The sequence below is a fragment of the Sapajus apella genome, unplaced genomic scaffold, assembly GCF_009761245.1.
Source record: "Sapajus apella isolate SASKATOON/1434 unplaced genomic scaffold, GSC_monkey_1.0 scaffold4, whole genome shotgun sequence".
Classification (NCBI taxonomy): Eukaryota; Metazoa; Chordata; class Mammalia; order Primates; family Cebidae; genus Sapajus; species Sapajus apella.
This window is the reverse complement of record NW_022436944.1, coordinates 2428737-2446573: the sequence shown is the minus strand read 5'-3', so window position 1 is coordinate 2446573 and position 17837 is coordinate 2428737. Positions and strand designations below refer to the sequence as shown.

Genomic DNA, 17837 nt, shown 5'->3' with positions numbered 1-17837 from the left:
CTCTAATAAGTCACTTATTTTACCACTCAACTTTATCCTTTGCTAAAGCAAATGGGTTTATGGATTAACTCAGCATTTAAGTCTTCCCATATTTTTTTACCCTTCCTTTAGTAGTAGAATTAATAACTTAGGGAAAGATAAATGAAGAGATGTGAGAACATCAGGAGTCACATCACTTAAAATGTTGGAGGAGCTAGTGAAGATTACGACACATGCATTTTCCCTGTTACTGTGGGTGAGACAAAATCAGATTTTGTTTTATTGTGTATGGGTGCCAGTCTCTGAGGTTGCGTAGAATATAAAATGCAGTGTTTTTCAAAGGAGCGCCCATAGAGACAGAACAATGTTTTCGTTTCAAGATTAGCTTTTCTTTTTTCTGTCTTTTGCTGAGTATTAGCTAACATACATGTGTCTCCTTTGGAAATATTTTAAAGGGAATCACAACATTTAAAACAATTTCAGGGATAATTTTTCACATTGTTACAAATACCTTCTTTTACTAAAACACTTTGAAAAAATTAGCTTTCTGGACAGGTGTGGTGGCTCACACCTGTAATCCCAGCAATTTGGGAGGACAAGGGAAGTGGATCACCTGAGGTCAGGAATTCGAGACCAGCCTGGCCGACATGCCAAAACCCTGTCTCTATTAAAAACACAAAAATTAGGTGGGCCTGGTGGCAGGTGCCTGTAATCTCAGCTACTCAGGAGGCTGATGCAGGAGAATTGTTCGAGCTTGCGGTGAGCTGAGATCGTGCCACTGCATTCCAGCCTTGGCAACACAGTGAGAGTCTGTCTAAAAAAAAAAAAATGCATTTACTTGCTTTTGTATTATTCCTTCTTTATCTAAAAAATTTACAAAAGATAATTATTTAGGTGGAAATAGTTTTAAAATGTATGGCTTACACTTTACCTCTGTACTGAGTTAAATAGTGTTCCTCTGAAGTTCATGTCTACCCAGAACCTGTGACTTATTTGGAAATGAGGTATTTGCAGATGTATTCAAATTAAAATGAGGTCATACTGTATTAGAGTGAGTACTAATTCAATGATGAGTAGGAACAGGGAAATTTGGACACAGAGGAGAGTGACACGTGAAGAAAGCTACAGATTGTAGTGATGCATGTACAGGTCAAGGAATGCCAAAGATTGCTACCAATTTTCAGAAGCTAGGATAGAAGCATGAAAAAGATTTTCTCTCAGAGGCTCCAGAAGGAACAAACCCTGCTGATGCCTTGGTTTTTGACTTCTAGCTACTAGAACTGTGAGAGAATAAATTTCTGTTGTCTTAATCCACCCAGTTTGCAGCACTTTTGTTGTGGAAACCGTAGGAAACTACTATACCATTTTACACAACATATTCTAAATGTAATGCAACCTTTATTTATAAACAATTTATGTTTTGTCTTCAAGCTATGATGTTCTAAGGAAACTTTGAAGTGCATTGCATTGGATTGACCTTGCCCTTAAAGAAAGTAAACAAAGTAATTTTGCTGTCCTTGCTAGGCATTCTGTTGTCTTGTCAACAGCTATTATGTTTCTTTATATAGGTTTCCCTTTTTCTTCCTTTGTGTCTATGCAGCTGTTGTACTCCAAGAACTAAGGTTCCCAGGAGAAAAAAGAAACGCAACCCACCAAAGTTTACTAAATCAGTTGTGGAATTTCACCTACAATTCTTAGTCTACGGGCTCAACTTCGAGAGTCCTTCGTTTTCCAGTGTATACTGGCCATAGAGGCTCTGGGAAAAAATGGTGGGTGGTAGTGGTAGTAATGCTCATTGTCAAAAATGGATTGGGAAATGCTGCCTATGGCACTTCTCCTCTGGCAAATTTATATTCTCTTACAAGATATATTATAAGACTTTAAGAAGGTTTACAGCGACAAATCTTGTTTAAACCTACACTTGACACCAGAACCCTTTCTTTGTTGTCATCTATTAATATCTCAAGATTCTACAGTAATCACTTTGAGGAACACATTCACAGAGAAAAATGTCTGTTTCTTACTAAGCAGTTTTCTGTAAGCTCACGGCTGACATTTTTTTGGGGGGCTTTCAACTCTGAGACTTTGTTTTCAGTATTTGAGGTTACCGAAAGCAGGAATGTCAGAGACATGATGAGTTATTCTAATTTGTTTTTAACAGTAATTAATCTTCCTAAAGTACTCTTTATTTAGATGGGAGTTTGTTGTTTGACGCTATTTTGCATTTATTTTCCTGTCATAATCTAGGTGCTAAGAAAAATTAAATTCTATTTGTAAAATTCTGTATAAAACTGAAATCAAAGACAGATAAGCAAACATTACAGTTGGACTACTGTTTCTTTCTTATATTTAGCCCCTCACATTTCCTATGGGGTCTTGTTTTTGAGTTAATTATGTGGCATCATGTCATATATCTAATTATTTTAATGCAGAAACCAAATAGGGTTGCCAAAGTCATGCTGCTGCTAGTCTCATGAAGTGGGAACAATTTATTTATGCCTCCAGTCAGCCTGATAAAACATCTTTGATGTGTCAGTGTTGGTCTAGGTGCTGGGGATACAGCAGGCGACAAAACATGCAAGTTCCTGGCTCCATAGTAGCACACCTCCAAGTAGAGAGAGACCAAAAATAAATGATAGACAAGTAAGATTTCTAGTATGAGTTGATAAATAAGCGTTACAAAAAAAAAATCAAGTGGGCTGGGGGTAAGAGGAATACAGGTGAGGGTGAGTGAAACATTGCAATTTGGATGATGATGATGGTCAGAAAAGTTATCACTGAGGTGGTAAGATGTGACAAGACAGCCAAAGAAGGGAGAGAATAATTTATGTAGCTTGGAGGGAGACAATATTCAAGAAAGAAGGAACAACCAATGCAAAATCTCAAAGGCTGGAGTGTGTGTGGTGTGACTTAGCAACAGCAGAGGCTCATATTCACAGAGCAGAGGCTCATTGTGGGGGCCTTCTAGGTCTCTAAGAATTTTTGCTTCTCCCTTGAATGGCATAGGAAGTCATTGGAGGGATGTGAAATGATAGGAGCTAACTTACATTTTTACAGGACTATAATGACTGTTAAGTTGTTGCCACCAGGCTCAAATACCACCTCTCATAAAGGCATTTTTGAGAGAGAGTGGAAATGCTACTGTGAAACAGATGTCATCAGAACTATAGGAATAAATTAGATTCTTTCAACATAGAGAAAAATAATCAGGAATTGTAAAGAGTCACTATGATGATAATTTTTTTTTAAAAAAATTTGAGCTGCAAGCCTGTCTGTATTCTTTTTTACCAAGGAAGAAAGACCTGCTCAAGAAAGACCTGTGTCCCTATCAGTTCTGAAAATATCATATATGCTCTGGTGGTTAATTCTCATTAAAACAAGTTTTACGTTATGATAATTCTAGGTTAAGTTAGAAGCCAGAGATACAAGACTCTTCAGCTTGCTTGAACATGTTGTTAAATCGAATTTTGAAAACTTATAAAACAATAGAATAAAAAATTTATTATGTTTTTCTCAAACTGTGTCTAAGAATAACCAAATAATTGATTAGAAGAATGTTATTTTTATAGAAGTTTATCTGTTAGTAAAAAATGTGGTTATAGGAACCATTCATTAATGAACCTGCTAATTATAAAATCTATACTCACTCAAACATACCTTCAGTCAGATGTCTGTTCTGATGCTACACCATTGTGTCAACTCCGTTTCAATTCACATACTTTTCTAATCAGCATGTTCAATGTGGATATACTGATTAGTAAAATGCAAATCATTTCTGAATAAAAATAGTAATCATATAAAAGACATGGGATTTTATAAAGTTCAAAAAAGTGGTCCTGGAGAACCATAAGAACCATTCTCAAAATTATTAACAAACAGTGGTCTAACAGAGTTATACTAGGTATCATTCCAAGAAGAAAACCATCATTGATTATCAGAGATAATGCTTTTAAAGTGAAAGTTTTGAATGCCAGATCAATAATAGATAACGGTAGTTATCAATTATTTAATGCATACACTATGCAAAGTATTGTTCCAAGTGCTTTCTATGCAGTCTCAGTTGGAATATTGGTTTGGTTGAGTGTGACAAAGGATCATAATTACAGGAGTCTAGATAAGCTAAAAGTTTATTTTTTATGTTAAAAGCCCAAGCTGCTAGAATGGCTCAGCTCCACGCAGTTCTGAGGCCCAGGCCCCTTCCATGCTACTGCTTTGCTTTCCTAGTGTTTACCTCATGGGTACAATTCAAGAACCCTCACTCTCTTGTGTGCACTTCTCAGAGTCTTAGTTTTATTTCCTGTAAGGGTCAAAACTGGAAGTTACACATACCACTTTTGCTCATATACCATTGTTGAGTGCTTAGTCACTTCGCCATATCTAGTTTCAAGGATGGCAGGGAAATGTATTGTTTCTTCATGGTTGCCGTATGTTCAGGTGACAACAGGCCTGGATTATTTTATTCCGTAGCCATAGAAATCATATGAGGTAGGTGTCCTAATGATTTCTGTATTATAAATAAGACATCTTAGACAAGGAACGTTTTGATAATTTTCACAAAGTCAGGGAATTCTTAAAATGTTTCTGCAAATATATGACTTTTGTTATGACCTTCCTTTGCACATCCAAAGGAATGTTAGTGTTTCTCAAAAATTTAGTGGTAAAGGACCAGGTTTTTTTTTTTTTGTTGTTTTTTTGTTTTTGTTGTTTGTTTTTTACTTAAACCATTTTATACATATTTTTAAAATTTGAAATATTTATTTTTTTGTGGATACCTAGTAGTTGTATGTATTTATGGGGTACATAAGATATTTTGATATAGGCATGCAATACATAGTAATCACATCATGGAAAATTGGATCTCTATTCCCTCATGCATTTATCCTTTGTATTACAAACAATCCAATTATACTCTTGTTGTTATTTTAAAATATGCAATTATTATTGACTATAGTCACGCTGTTGTGTTATCAAATACTAGGTCTTATTCGTTCTAACTATTTTTTTTAACCTTTAGCCATCCCCAACTCCCCCATCCATCCCCCACTACTCTTCCCTACCTCTGGTAACCATCATTCTACTCTTTATGTCCATGAGTTCAATTGTTTTGTTTTTAGATCCCACAAATAAATGAGAACATGTGTTTGTTTTTCTTTGCCTAGCTTATTTCACTTAACATAGTGATATCCAGTTGCATCCATGTTGTTGCAAATGACAGAATCTCATTCTTTTTTATGGCTGAGTAGTACTCCATCGTGTATAAGCATCACATTTTCTTTTTCCATTCGTATGTTGATGGACACTTAGGATGCTTCTAAATTTTGGCTACTGTGAACAATACTAAAACAAACATTGGCATGTAGATTTCTCTTCAATATATTGATTTTCTTTTTTGGGGTGTATACTCAACAGTGGGATTGCTGGATCATATGGTAGCTCTATTTTTAGTTTTTTGAGGAACCTCCAAACTGTTCTTCATAGTGGTTGTACTAATTTACATTCTCACCAACAGCATATGAGGGTTCCCTTTTCTCCATACCTTGCCAGCATTTTTTATTGCTTGTCTTTTGGATAAAAGCCATTTTAACTGGGGTGAGATGATCTCTCATTGTAGTTTTGATTTGTACTTCTCTGATGATCAATGATGTCAAGAACCTTTTAATATGCCACTTTGCCATTTGTATGTCTTCTTTTGAGAAATGTCTATTCAAATCTTATGCCCATTTTTAAATCAAATTACTAGATTTTTTTTCTTATTGAGATGTTAAAGCTCCTTATATATTTTGGTTATTGATCCCTTGTCAGAGGAGTAGTTTGTACATATTTTTTCCCATTCTGCAGGTTGTCTCTTCACTTTGTTGATGGTTTTATGGATTGTGCAGAAGCTCTTTAATTTCATGTGATCTCACTGATTCATTTTTGATTTGGTTGCCTGTGCTTGTGGGATATTACTCAAAAAATTTTTGCCCAGACCAATGTCCTGGAGAGTTTCCCAATGCTTTCTTGTAGTAGTTTCATACTTCGAGGTCTTGGATTTATGTCTTTAAATGATTTTAATTTGACTTTTGTGTACGGTGAGAGATACAGGTATAATTCCATTCTTCCCCATATGGGTATCTAGTTTTCCCAGCATTTATTAAAAAGGGTCTTATTTCAAATGTATTTTCTTGGCACCTTTGTTAAAAACGAGTTAACCTTAGGTGTGTGGGTTAGTTTCTGGGTTGTCTATGTGTCTGTTTTTATACCAATACCATGCTGTTTGGGGTTACTATCTCTCTGTAGTATAATTTGAGGTCAGGTAATGTGATTCTTTCGTGTTCTTTTTGCTTGGGATCACTATAGCCATCCTGGGTCTTTTGTGGTTCCACATAAATTTTAGGATTGTTTTTTCTATTTCTGTTTCTATTGTGAAGAGTGTTAGTGGTATTTTCATAGAAGTTGCATTATATCTGTAGATTGCTTTGGGTAGTATGGATATTTTAACAATACTTTACTGATCCAATATGGAATATCTTTCCATTTTTTGGTGTCCTCTTCAACTTCTTTCATCAGCCTTTCATGGTTTTCATTGTGGAGATCCTTGATTTCTTAGCTTAACTTAATTCCTAGGTATTGTAAATGGAATTACATTTTTATTTCCTTTTTACATTGTTCGTTGTTGGCATATAGAGATTCTACTGATTTTTATATATTGATTTTGTATCCTGCAACTATGCTGAATTTGTTTATCAGCTCTAATGATTTTTTGTGTGTGTGTGGAATCTTTAGATTTTTCCAAATATAAGATTATATCTGCAAACAAGGATAATTTAACTTCTTCCTTTACAACTTAGATGTCATTTATTTTCTTCTTTTGCCTGATTGTTTTAGTTAGAACTTCCAGTAATATGTTGAATAATAGTGGTCAAAAGTGAGCATTCTTATTATATTCCAGTTTTTAAAGAAAGAATTTCAGTTTTTTCTCATTCAGTATGGCAATAGCTGTGTGTCTTTCATATATGATTTTATTATGTTGAAGTATGTTTCTTTTATACCCAGTTTTTTTTTTTTTTGAGGGCTTTTATCATGAAGGGATGTTGAATTTTATCACATGCTTTTCAGTACCAATTGAAATGATCATGTGGTTTTTGTCCTTCATTCTGTTGATATGATGAATTACATTGATTGATTTCCACATGTGCAGTCATCCTTACATCCCTGGGATTAATCCCACTTGGTCATGATATAAGATTTTTCTAATGTTTTGATGAATTTGGTTTGCTACTATTTTGTTGAGGATTTTTGCGTCACTATTCATCAGAAATTTTGGCTTGTAGTTTTCTTTTTTTGATACATTTTTATCTGGTTTTGGTATCAGGGTAAGAGTGACCTCATAGAATTAGTTTGGAAGCATTCTCTCCTTTGTTTTTCAGAACAGTTTGAGTGGCATTGGTATTAGTTTTTCTTTAAATGTTTGTCAAAGTTCAGCAGTGAAACCATCAGATTGTGGGCTTTTCTTTACTGGAAGATTTTTTATTATGACTTCAATCTCGTTATTTTTTCTGTTCAGGTTTTGGATTTCTTCATGATTCAATCTTGATAAGTTGTATATCTCTAGGAATTTATCCATTTCTTGTAGATGTTCCAATTTATTGGCATATCATTGCTCTTAGTAATCACTAATGATACTTTGAATTTCTGCAGTATCAGTTGTAATGTCTTTTTTTCATCTCTGATTTTATTTATATGGGTTTTTCCCTTTTTTTCTTAGTCTGATTAATAGTTTGTCAATTTTGATACTTCCATTTTTTTGAGATAGAATCTTGTTCTGTCACCCAGGCTGGAGTACAATGGCATGATCTCAGCTTACTGCAAGCTCTGCCTTTCCTGTTCAAGTGATTCTCCCATGTCAGCCTTCTGAGTAGCTGGGATTACAGGTGCCTACCACCATGCCCAGCTAATTTTTGTAGTTTTAATAGATATTGGGCTTTACTATGTTGACCAGGCTGGTCTCGATTGCCTGACCTCAGGTGATCTGCCCACCTCAGCTTCCCAAAGTTCTGAGATTACAGGTGTGATCCACCATGCCCAGTCAATTTTGATCTTTTTAAAACAAAAACTTTTCGTTTCATTGATCATTTATATTGTGCTATTCATCTCAAATTCATTTTTTCTGCTCTGGTTTTTATTATTTCTCTTCTTTTACAAATAGTGAGTTCAGCTTGCTCTTGCTGTTTTTAGTTCTTTAAGATGCATTTTTAGGTTATCTATTTGAATGTTTTCTTCTTTTTTATGAGGGCACTAATAGTTATAAATTTCCCTTTTACTACTCCTTTCACTGTATGCCATAGGTTTTGGTTTTTGGTATTTTTGTTATTATTTATTTCAATAATTTTTTCAATAGTCTTAATTTCTTCCTTGATCCACTGGTCATTCAGGAGCATATTGTTTAATTTCCATGTATTTGCATAGTTTGCAAAATTCCTCTTGTTATTGATTTCTAGTTTCATTCCCTTGCAGCTAGAGAAGATGTTTGATATTATTTCATTTTTTGGAATGTTTTGAGACTTGTTTTCTGACCTAACGTACAGTCTGTCCTTGAGAATGATTCATATGCTGTGGAGAAGAATGTGTATTCTGCAGTGGTTGAATGTCACATTCTATTAATATCAATTATTCCATTTGGTCTATACTGCAGATTAAGTCTGATGTTTCTTCACTGATTTTCTGTCTGGAAGATCTGTCCAATGCTGAAAGTGGGGTCTTGAAGTCTCCAGCTGTTATTATCTCTGCCTTTAGTGCTAATATTTGCTTTATATATCTGTGTACCCCATTGTTGGGTGCATATATAATTATTATATCTTCCTGCTTAATTGACCCATTTATTATTATATAATGACCTTCTTTGTCTCACAGTTTTTGTCTTGAAATCTATTTTGTTTGAAACTAGTATAGCTATTTTTGTCCTTTTTGTATTGCATTGTCATGGAGTATCTATTTCCATTCCTTTAATTGTTAATTTGTGAGTATCTTTACAGGTGAAGTGTGTTTCCTGAGTCTTGTTACTTCATCAATTTAGCCACCCTATCTTTTCATTGGAGAGTTTAGTCCATTTACCTTCAATGTTATTATTAAGTGGCGAGTTATTATTGCCATTTTGTTACTTGTTTTCTGGTTGTTTTGTGGTCTTCTCTTTCTTCTTTCCTTCCTTCCTATCTTTTAGTGAAGGTGATTTTCTCTGGCTGTATGATTTAAATACTTTATTTTTTGCTTATCTAGTACATCTTTTTTCATTTGAGGTTACCATGAGGCTTGCAAATACTATCTTATAATTTATGATTTTAAACTGATGACCACTTAATACGGATCACAGAAGCAAACACACAAAAGAAAAACTAATAAAATACTATACTTTTCCCCTACTTTTAAAGTTTTATTTCTGTTTCCATCTTACTGCACTATTTCTTGAAAAGTTGTTATTATTTTTGATTGGTTCATCATTTAGTCTTTCTACTTACGATAAGAGTGGTTTGCATACCATAATTAGTGTTATAAAAATCTGTGTTTTTCTGTGTGTTTACTATTACCAATGAGGTTTATATCTTCAGATGACTTCTTCTTGTTCATTAATATCCTTTTATTACAGAATGAAGAACTTTCTTCAGCATTTCTTGTAGGATAGGTTTGCTGTTTATGAAATCCCTCAGCTTTTGTTTGTCTGGGAAGATCTTTATATCTCCTTCATTGTTAAAGATTATTTTCTCTGGATATGCTATTATAGGGTAAAAGTTATTTTCCTGCAATAGTTTAAATATGCCATGCCACTCTCTCCTGGCCTTAAGGTTTCCACTGAAAAGTCTCCTGTCACACATATTGGCATTCCATTTTATGCTATTTGTATCTTTTCTCTCGCTGCTTTTAGGAGCTTTTCTTTATCCTTAACCTTTGGGAGTTTTATTATCAAATGTCTTGAGGTAGTCTTCTTTGGGTCAAATCTGCCTGGTGTTCTGTAACCTTCTTCTACTTGCATATTGATATTTTTCTCTAGGTTTGGGCAGTTCTCTGTTATTATACATTTTAGTAAACTTTCTACACCTATCTCTTTCTCTACCTCCTTGTAACATTGAATAACTCTTAGATTTGGTTTTTGAGGCTATTTTCTAGATCTTGCATGTGTACTTTTTAATTCTTTTTTTCTTTATTGTCTCCTCTGACTGTACTTTCAAATAGCCAGTCTTCATGCTCATTTATTCTTCTGTTTTATCAGTCTGGTTTAGAACCAGTGGACTAGAGTGGCAGCCAGGGTGGCCAAGGAAGTGCTTGGGCCACCCCTCCTTCAACCACAGGCAGTGCAACTGGCAGCAACAAAAGTGACTCCTTCCTTCTGCTTAATGAGAGGAGAATGAAGAAGAAAGATGACTTGGTCTTGCATCTTGGGTACCAGCCCAGCCACAGTGTGATAGGGTGCAGGGTAAAGTCATGAGGCCTCCAATCTAGGCCTCAGCTTTTGGATGACATTTCTAGACACACCATGGTCCAGAAGGGACCCACTGCCTTGAAGGGAAGGACCCAGTCCTGGTGAGATTTATCATCTGCTGACTAAGAAGCCCATGGGCCCTGAATAACCAGTGGCAACACCAAGGTAGTACACTGTGGGCCCTGGGCTCCCTAGAAATTACAGTCCTTGTGTCCTAGATTGCCTTTTGAGCTTACTTATGACCCCATAACATGTTGGCTCATGTTGGCAAGGCTTACCAAGAAACTCAAGTTCGTATGGCTGGGAAGGGTACCTTTCTTCTGGCTAGGGTGGATTCAGATGTTTCCTCCTTGTCCAGGTCCTGGCTGAACCCAGCATGGTTTTGCTGTTTGATGTGACACAGCAGCACTGAGTTCCATGTAACTCCCACATTCACTGTGCTCTCCCTCCCCAGATGCACAGAGACTCTCTCTGTGCTACAGGGCTGCTGCTGGTGGCTGGGCAAGGGGTGCCATTGGCAATTCAAGAGGGTCTCTTCTACCCTCTTAAATGCCTCTTAAATGCCTTCACGATGTGAAGTAAAACCAGGTATTGTGATAGCTCACCTTATTTTTGGTTCCTGTGATGGTGCTCTTCTGTGTGCAGATAGTTGTTAAAATTTGGTGTTCCTGTGGAGTATGGGGGAAGAAATGGTGTAGGCTTCTATTCTGCCATCTTGTGCTGCCCCCCAGACTGTTATTTCTGTAAAATGCAATAGATATAGCAATTGCTGTAAAAGTTTCTAAACCACCTACTTTCAATTATGTACATATACTAGTTTGTGTACTGGCACCAGTTCTTAGATCCTATTCTATCTTATTTGTATAGTTATGAATTAGGCTGTATAGTTTTAACAATTGGTTTTATTAGAAAAAAAATTATACTGTCTCTTACTCATGACATGCTTTTTTGATCCAGTCTTTTTTGCTTCAAAAACTGTAATTGCACATCTGCAATTATAACTAATATGTGTGTGTATGTTAAAAGGTAATTATTTTCATAATTTTCAGTTTTACCTGTCCAAAAATTTTAATTATTTAATTTTTTCACTAATAAAGCTTAGACCTTATTTTATTCTAATTTTCTATCAGTTAGGTTTTTGTAAAATACTAATTATCCTCAGGGACTACTTTATGCACATTTCCAAGTATACTTAAACCTTTTGGCAGTTGTGAGATTTGTGAGATCCTTTAATTTCCAAAAAGAATTTGATTATACTTATACTAAAAGACACATCAATATGTTTATCAAATAGACATAGGAAAAAATTAATAAATTATTTGCAGGATGGGTAGCAGATAATAGCTATAGTCTAGGATAGTTAATGCCATTTCATGTCATGTGTAAATTCTGCTCAATTGGTTGTAGATACATCCTCAGAATATCATCTGAGGAAGGTCTTGAGTCTAAGTAGATTCAGCTGGGAAAACTTGTCATGTGTGATTCATGATGTCCAGAAGAGGAGCAGGTGGGGAGGCATGAATTCTATGTATTTTCCTCTATTATGTATTATGTTGGTTCTGAGTTTCCAGCAGCAAAGGAAAAAACATTAAACATGGTGGATTTGTTCATTATCTAATGAAAATAAACTTCCACATTTGTAAGAAAGATAGATGTTTTCTTGTTCTAAATTCTAAGATGAATTTGTTTTTCTAGATGGAAAGAACATTGTAAAATATGATGAGTTGGTATTTTTCATTGATTCAGTAGGTATCAACAATGGTTTTCAGTAGGTACACAAATAGTGATATACCACTTTCAAAAATATAAATCCTTGATAATCTAAGACATATCAGAAAGAATAAACAAGGATTATTTTTATAAGAATTTTCAAAAATATTACATTGTACTTGTAAATAGTAACAAAGAAGGCTGGAATATATGTATAGAAAGTCAGCTAATCAATCTGTTAGACTCTTTTTTTCCCTATATGAAGTCATGGGTTTACATGTTCTTTTATTTTTTTCAAATTGTTTTATTTTCCTCCTCTGACCAAAAAGATAATGCGACATTATGCTGAAGAAAAAGACATTCAGCAATGAAGTATGGATTAGATATAACAGGGAGATTAAACGTTCTGAAAGGTGATATATGCAAACTTCTAAATTATAACTGGTGTTCTAACAGTGGTGTTGACAATCTGTGTCTGTGGCAGAAACAGCACATGGAGATGATTTTTAATAAAGCTTGAAGGCAGAAGATATAATTGTGTAGCCAGGGTGCTCTGCTGCTTTCTTCTCTAGGCACCTTTCGCACTTCCCACCACCTCTTCTTTTTCTTCAGATACTCATATGCTTTGTTTTGACTTTTGTCAACATTTTCTGCCCCCTCTCTATTTCTGCCCTTCTCAAAAGTGTAAAGTTTTCGAGTTTAGTAGGAACAGATTTGATGATGATCTCTAGTCTTGTTATTTGTTCAGTTGGCAAAACTGACTTTAAGCTGTTAACTGTTTAAAGTGTTACCTCTCAGTAATACTCACTTAGTACTGTTTCAAGCTCAAAATAATCCCTTTTTATTTGATTTTTGTTATGTTTTGAAGGGAAAACGAGAGTTAAAGAAAGACTCTCTCTCTCTCTCTCCCTTTCTCTCTCTCTCTCTCTCTCTCTCTCTCTCTCTCTCTCTCTCTCACACACACACACACACACACACACACACACACACAGAGAGAGAGAGAGAGAGAGAGAGAGAAGGCAGCTTAACAGCAAATACAGGCTTTATGTTCAGCATAAAACCTACAGAAGTAGGGGACCAGCCTAATGCCAGAGATCACTGTTGCTTACAGGCTGGGGATACTTACAGGTCTGGGCAGGAGGGGAGGAGGGGTCTGGTCAGTGTGGTTTGCTGCCCGGCAGGATGTTGATAACATGTTCCCATGATGAGGTGTTTCTGGCCTTTGTTCTAGCGGGATATCATTGTGCTGTTGCTTAGACCTTTGTCCAGTAAGATATGATAGGGAATTTTTTTTTTTTTTTGTAATGGAGTCTTGCTCTGTCACCCAGGCTGGAGTGCAGTGGTGCCATCTTGGCTCACTGTAACCTCTGCCTCCCGGGTTCAAGTGTTTCTCCTGCCTCAGCTTCCCTAGTAGCTGGGACCACGGGCACGTACCACCATGCCCAGCTAATTTTCGTATTTTTGGTAAAGACAGGGTTTTACCATGTTGGCCAGGAAGGTCTCGATCTCTTGACCTCGTGATCCACCCACTTTGGCTTCCCAAAGTGCTAGGATTACAGGCATGAGCCACGATGCCTGGGATGTTTCTTTAGTTGGGCCTCTGTCCACCTTGTGGTCAGGCGGTTAGGCAGGATGTTTCTCATGACCTGAACCCCCGTGAAATATTTCACTTTGACCAGAGTCTGCAAAATAACAGGGAGTTTACAACATGGTACAGTTTGGACTAACAATTTTATCTATCAAAATTTAAAACCCATCAGTACTATTCGTACAATAAGTAACACTATATTATAAATAACTGTCTTAAGTGCATTTTAAATTACTTTGAAACATTAATTAGAGGGACTTCCACTTCTGGTCATGGTACAGTAGCAGAAACTAGATTTAGGGTCGTGTGTGAGAAAACCCCTTTGCAGTAGACAGAAAATATTAAACAATAGATTTGAAGACACATCAGGCCACGGAAGTTAGTAACCTGACAGTAAACAAATGAGGTATTGCCTGTAGCTATCCCAGGTTAGAGTCTTAAGAGAGTTTCCAAGCCATTGTACAGGGAGGGTGATCCCAGACAGAGCCTGTCAGACCCGCTGCGTTGAGAAGACAGAGCTCAGAGTCTGAGGGGAGACTCAATATTCTAGAGTTTCCATGACAGAGTACTGGAAAGGTGATCCAACTACACAGTGAGAGAATGCTGGAGAGCTTCACAGGATCCCCCTCGGGTCTGAGTGCTGACCATCAAAGCCTCTGGAAAAAGAATCGTTTGAAAGGATTAAAAGGAATAGTGTCTGACACTCACAGGGTAAAGCATCTGTTCGTACTAGCCAGACTGAAAAAAAAATCGTAATTAGTGAGTGAATGGAAGAATATTCAGTAGTGGGAAAGGTTGGGGCTCATAAAATGATACGTCCAAATGAAGGCATCAGACGAAGTCTCAGAAGCAAAGGTTTCTCTCTGACCCCCTCATGTTCTCCTGTCTCTGGCCCCTCATTCTCCCCTGAGGCTAGCCATAAAAACTAGAATTGTTCTTCCCCAAGGCAAATCAGAGAAATCAGAACCCCTTTCCCAAAGCTATTCATAAAACCTCAAAATAAGCATTACTATAACTTTCCCTCCACTTTTCTATGTCAAAGCTGGCCATAAAGAAATTATCTGGCCTACCATGTTTGATTGTAAGCTATAGGACCCCCATTTCAGAATGGCTCCTTCCCCATACCCAGAAGAAAGGAATGCTTCACAGAGAGTCCCCAGGAGGAATCTAAATAGATAGGGCTTGCTGGGATGTCTCCTCAGTCTGTAAGCATTGGATCATACCCTTTGTATCCAATTGTATTTCCACACAGCTGTTCATACTTGGTTGAACCTATGCAGAAGAATGAACAGCTTCTCCTATGTCTTGGGTCTTCATTCTGAAGGCTCTCCTGTCACATAAAATTATGGTTAAATAATTTGTATGCGTTTTCTCCTATTAATCTGTCTCTTGTCAGCTGATTTTCAGCAAACCTTCAGAGGGTGAAAGGGAAGTTTTCCCTTGCCACAACTGGAATAAATAGCCCTAGCAATGCTTTGAACCCATCTAATAAATTATAAAAGAAAACCTGAAAGGCCCAAGTAACCACGTAACTGAACTTTTCAAATGTCTCAGAACAACTACAAAGGTAAACCATACTGGGCCATAAAGCAAATCTCAATAAATTTAAAATGATCCAGTTTATACACATATGTTCTTGGGCCATAATGGAAATTAATGTAAAATTAGTAACAAAAAGATATTTGAAAAAAAAATCCCGTAAATATTTGAAAACCAATTATAACACGCTTTTTCTTTTTTTTGAGACAGAGTCTTGCTCTGTTACCAGGCTGGAATGCAGTGGGTACGATCTTGGCTCACTGCAACCTCTGCCTCCTGGGTTCAAGTGATTCTCTTGCCTTGGCCTCCCGAGTAGCTGGGACTGCAGGCATGTGCCACGATGCCCAGCTAATATTTTGTATTTTAGTATAGATGGGGTTTCACCAGGATGGCCAGGATTATCTAGATCTCCTGACCTTGTGATCTGCCCACCTCAGCCTCCCAAAGTGCTGGGATTACAGGTGTGAGCCACCGTGCCTGGCCCAATTATAACATACTTCTAAATAACCCATGCATCAAATAAGGAATCAAAAACAGAAAATAAAAAGTAGTTTGAACTGAATACAAATGAATATACAACATAATCAGAATTTGTCACATGCTGCTAAAGTGGTAATTTGGGGAAAATTTTTAACACTAAATGCTTACATTGAAAATGAGTAAAGATCTCTAATCAGTGACCTCAGCTTCCACTCTAAGCGACCAGAAGATAATTACAAATTAAACCTGAAGTAAGCAGGAAAATGGAAATACTAAATATTAGAGAAAAAAATCAATAAAATGGAAAAATAGAGAAAATCAATGAAACAAAAAACTGGGTCTTTGAAAAGATTAATGAAATTTATCAATCTATACTGATAAGGAAAAAGAGAGTGAAGATGTACATTGCTACAAAGTGAGAGAGGTGACATTACTTTAATTCTACACCTACTAAACAGACAATAAGAAAATATTGTGGGCCAGGCACAGTGGCTTATATCTGTAATCCCAGCACTTTGGGAGGTTGAAGTGGGAGGATCACTTGAGGTTAGGAGTTCAAGACCAACCTGACCAACATGATGAAACCCTGTCTTTACTAATTAAAAAAATAAATTAGCCAGGCATGGTGGTGCACACCTGTAATCCCAGATACTCAGGAGGCTGACGCAGGAGACTCACTTGAACCTGGGAGGCAAAGGTTGCAATAAGCCAAGATCACACCATTGCAACAAGAGCAAAACTCCATCTCTCTCTATATATAATAATTTTATGCCGAGAAATTCAACAACTTAGATGTAACGAGCATATTTATTGAAAGACACAAATTACCAAAGCTCATGCAATAAGAAATCAGTAACCTGAATAGCCCCATACTTATATATAAACAAATTGCATTTGTAGTTCAAAATCTAACAAAGAAAACTCCAGAGTTATAAGGCTTCAGTGGTACATTTACTAAACATTTAAGGAGGAAATAATATCAATACTATACAAACTGTTTTGGAAAACTTAAGAGAATACTTACCAAATCCTTGTGACCAGTACTGTTACAGTACAAAAACCAGACAAAAACATTCCAAGAAGAAAAATTATAGCCCAATATCCTTCATGAACATTAATGTAAAATCTCTAAATATTTTAGAAAATCAAACAGTGTATACAAAGGATAATGGGTAATGACCAAGTGAGGTTTATCCCAGGAATTAATGTAACATGGTTATGAACTAACTAATTAACACATTAAAAAAGAAAACATAAAAAAGAATGAGATCATGTCCTTTGCAGGGACATGGATGGGGCTGGAGGCCATATCCTTAGCAAACTAACACAGGAACAGAAAACCAAATATTGCATGTTTTTGCTTATAAGTGGGAGCTAAATGATGAGAACGCATGAACGCATAGAGGGGAACGACACATTCTGGGGCCTCTGAGAGGGTGGAGGGTGCGAGGAGGGAGAGGATTGGGAAAAACAACTAATGGGTACAAGGTTTAATACCTGAGTAATGAAGTAATCTGTATAACAAACCGGGTTTATCTATGTAATAAACCTGTGCATTTTGCACATGTACCCCTGAACTTGAAAACATATGATCATCTCAATAGATACATAAAAAGCATTTGACAAATTTAGCATCCCCTTATTTTATTTATATTTTATTTTTCCGTAAGTTATTGGGGTACAGGTGGTATTTGGTTACATGAGTAAGTTCTTTAGTGGTGATTTGTGAGATTTTGGTGCACCCATCACCCAAGCAGTATACACTTCACCACATTTGTAGTATTTTATCTCTTGTCCCCCTCCCACTATTCCCCCCCCAAGTCCCCACAGTCCATTGTATTGTTTTCATGCCTTTGCATCTTTATAGCTTATCTCCCACATATCAATGAGAACATATAGTGTTTGGTTTTCCTTTCTTGAGTTACTTCACTTAGAATAATAGTCTCCAATCTCATCCAGGTCGAAAATGCTGTTAATTTTTGTGGTTGAGTAGCATTTCATTGTATATATATATTTTTTTTCTGTCAAAAGGAATAGTAAATGGTTAAACTATGGTGTGTGTGTATATATATATATATATATATATAT

General features: G+C 36.2%; 1 protein-coding gene and 1 long non-coding RNA gene across 9 annotated transcripts in view; both read left to right on the top strand.

Moving 5' to 3' along the window:
• LOC116538657 (EGF-like and EMI domain-containing protein 1) overlaps window positions 1-17837 on the top strand; it is a 624824-nt gene that overhangs the window by 125735 nt on the left and 481252 nt on the right. For 2 of the 8 annotated variants that reach the window (XR_004263741.1, XM_032261154.1), the window contains one exon: window positions 1-562. This exon is cut by the window's left edge and continues 1924 nt beyond it. The exons of the other annotated variants lie outside the window; for them this stretch is intronic. The gene's annotated coding sequence lies outside the window, so the exon portion shown is untranslated. Of the gene's footprint in view, window positions 563-17837 lie in introns of those variants that run through there. 8 annotated transcript variants of the gene reach the window in all.
• The window catches only part of LOC116538690, a 24500-nt gene that overhangs the window by 4544 nt on the left and 2119 nt on the right, over window positions 1-17837 (top strand). Inside the window, exon 2 of the long non-coding RNA XR_004263747.1 lies at window positions 2875-2879. This is a non-coding gene — a long non-coding RNA (uncharacterized LOC116538690). The remainder of the gene's footprint in view (window positions 1-2874; window positions 2880-17837) is intronic.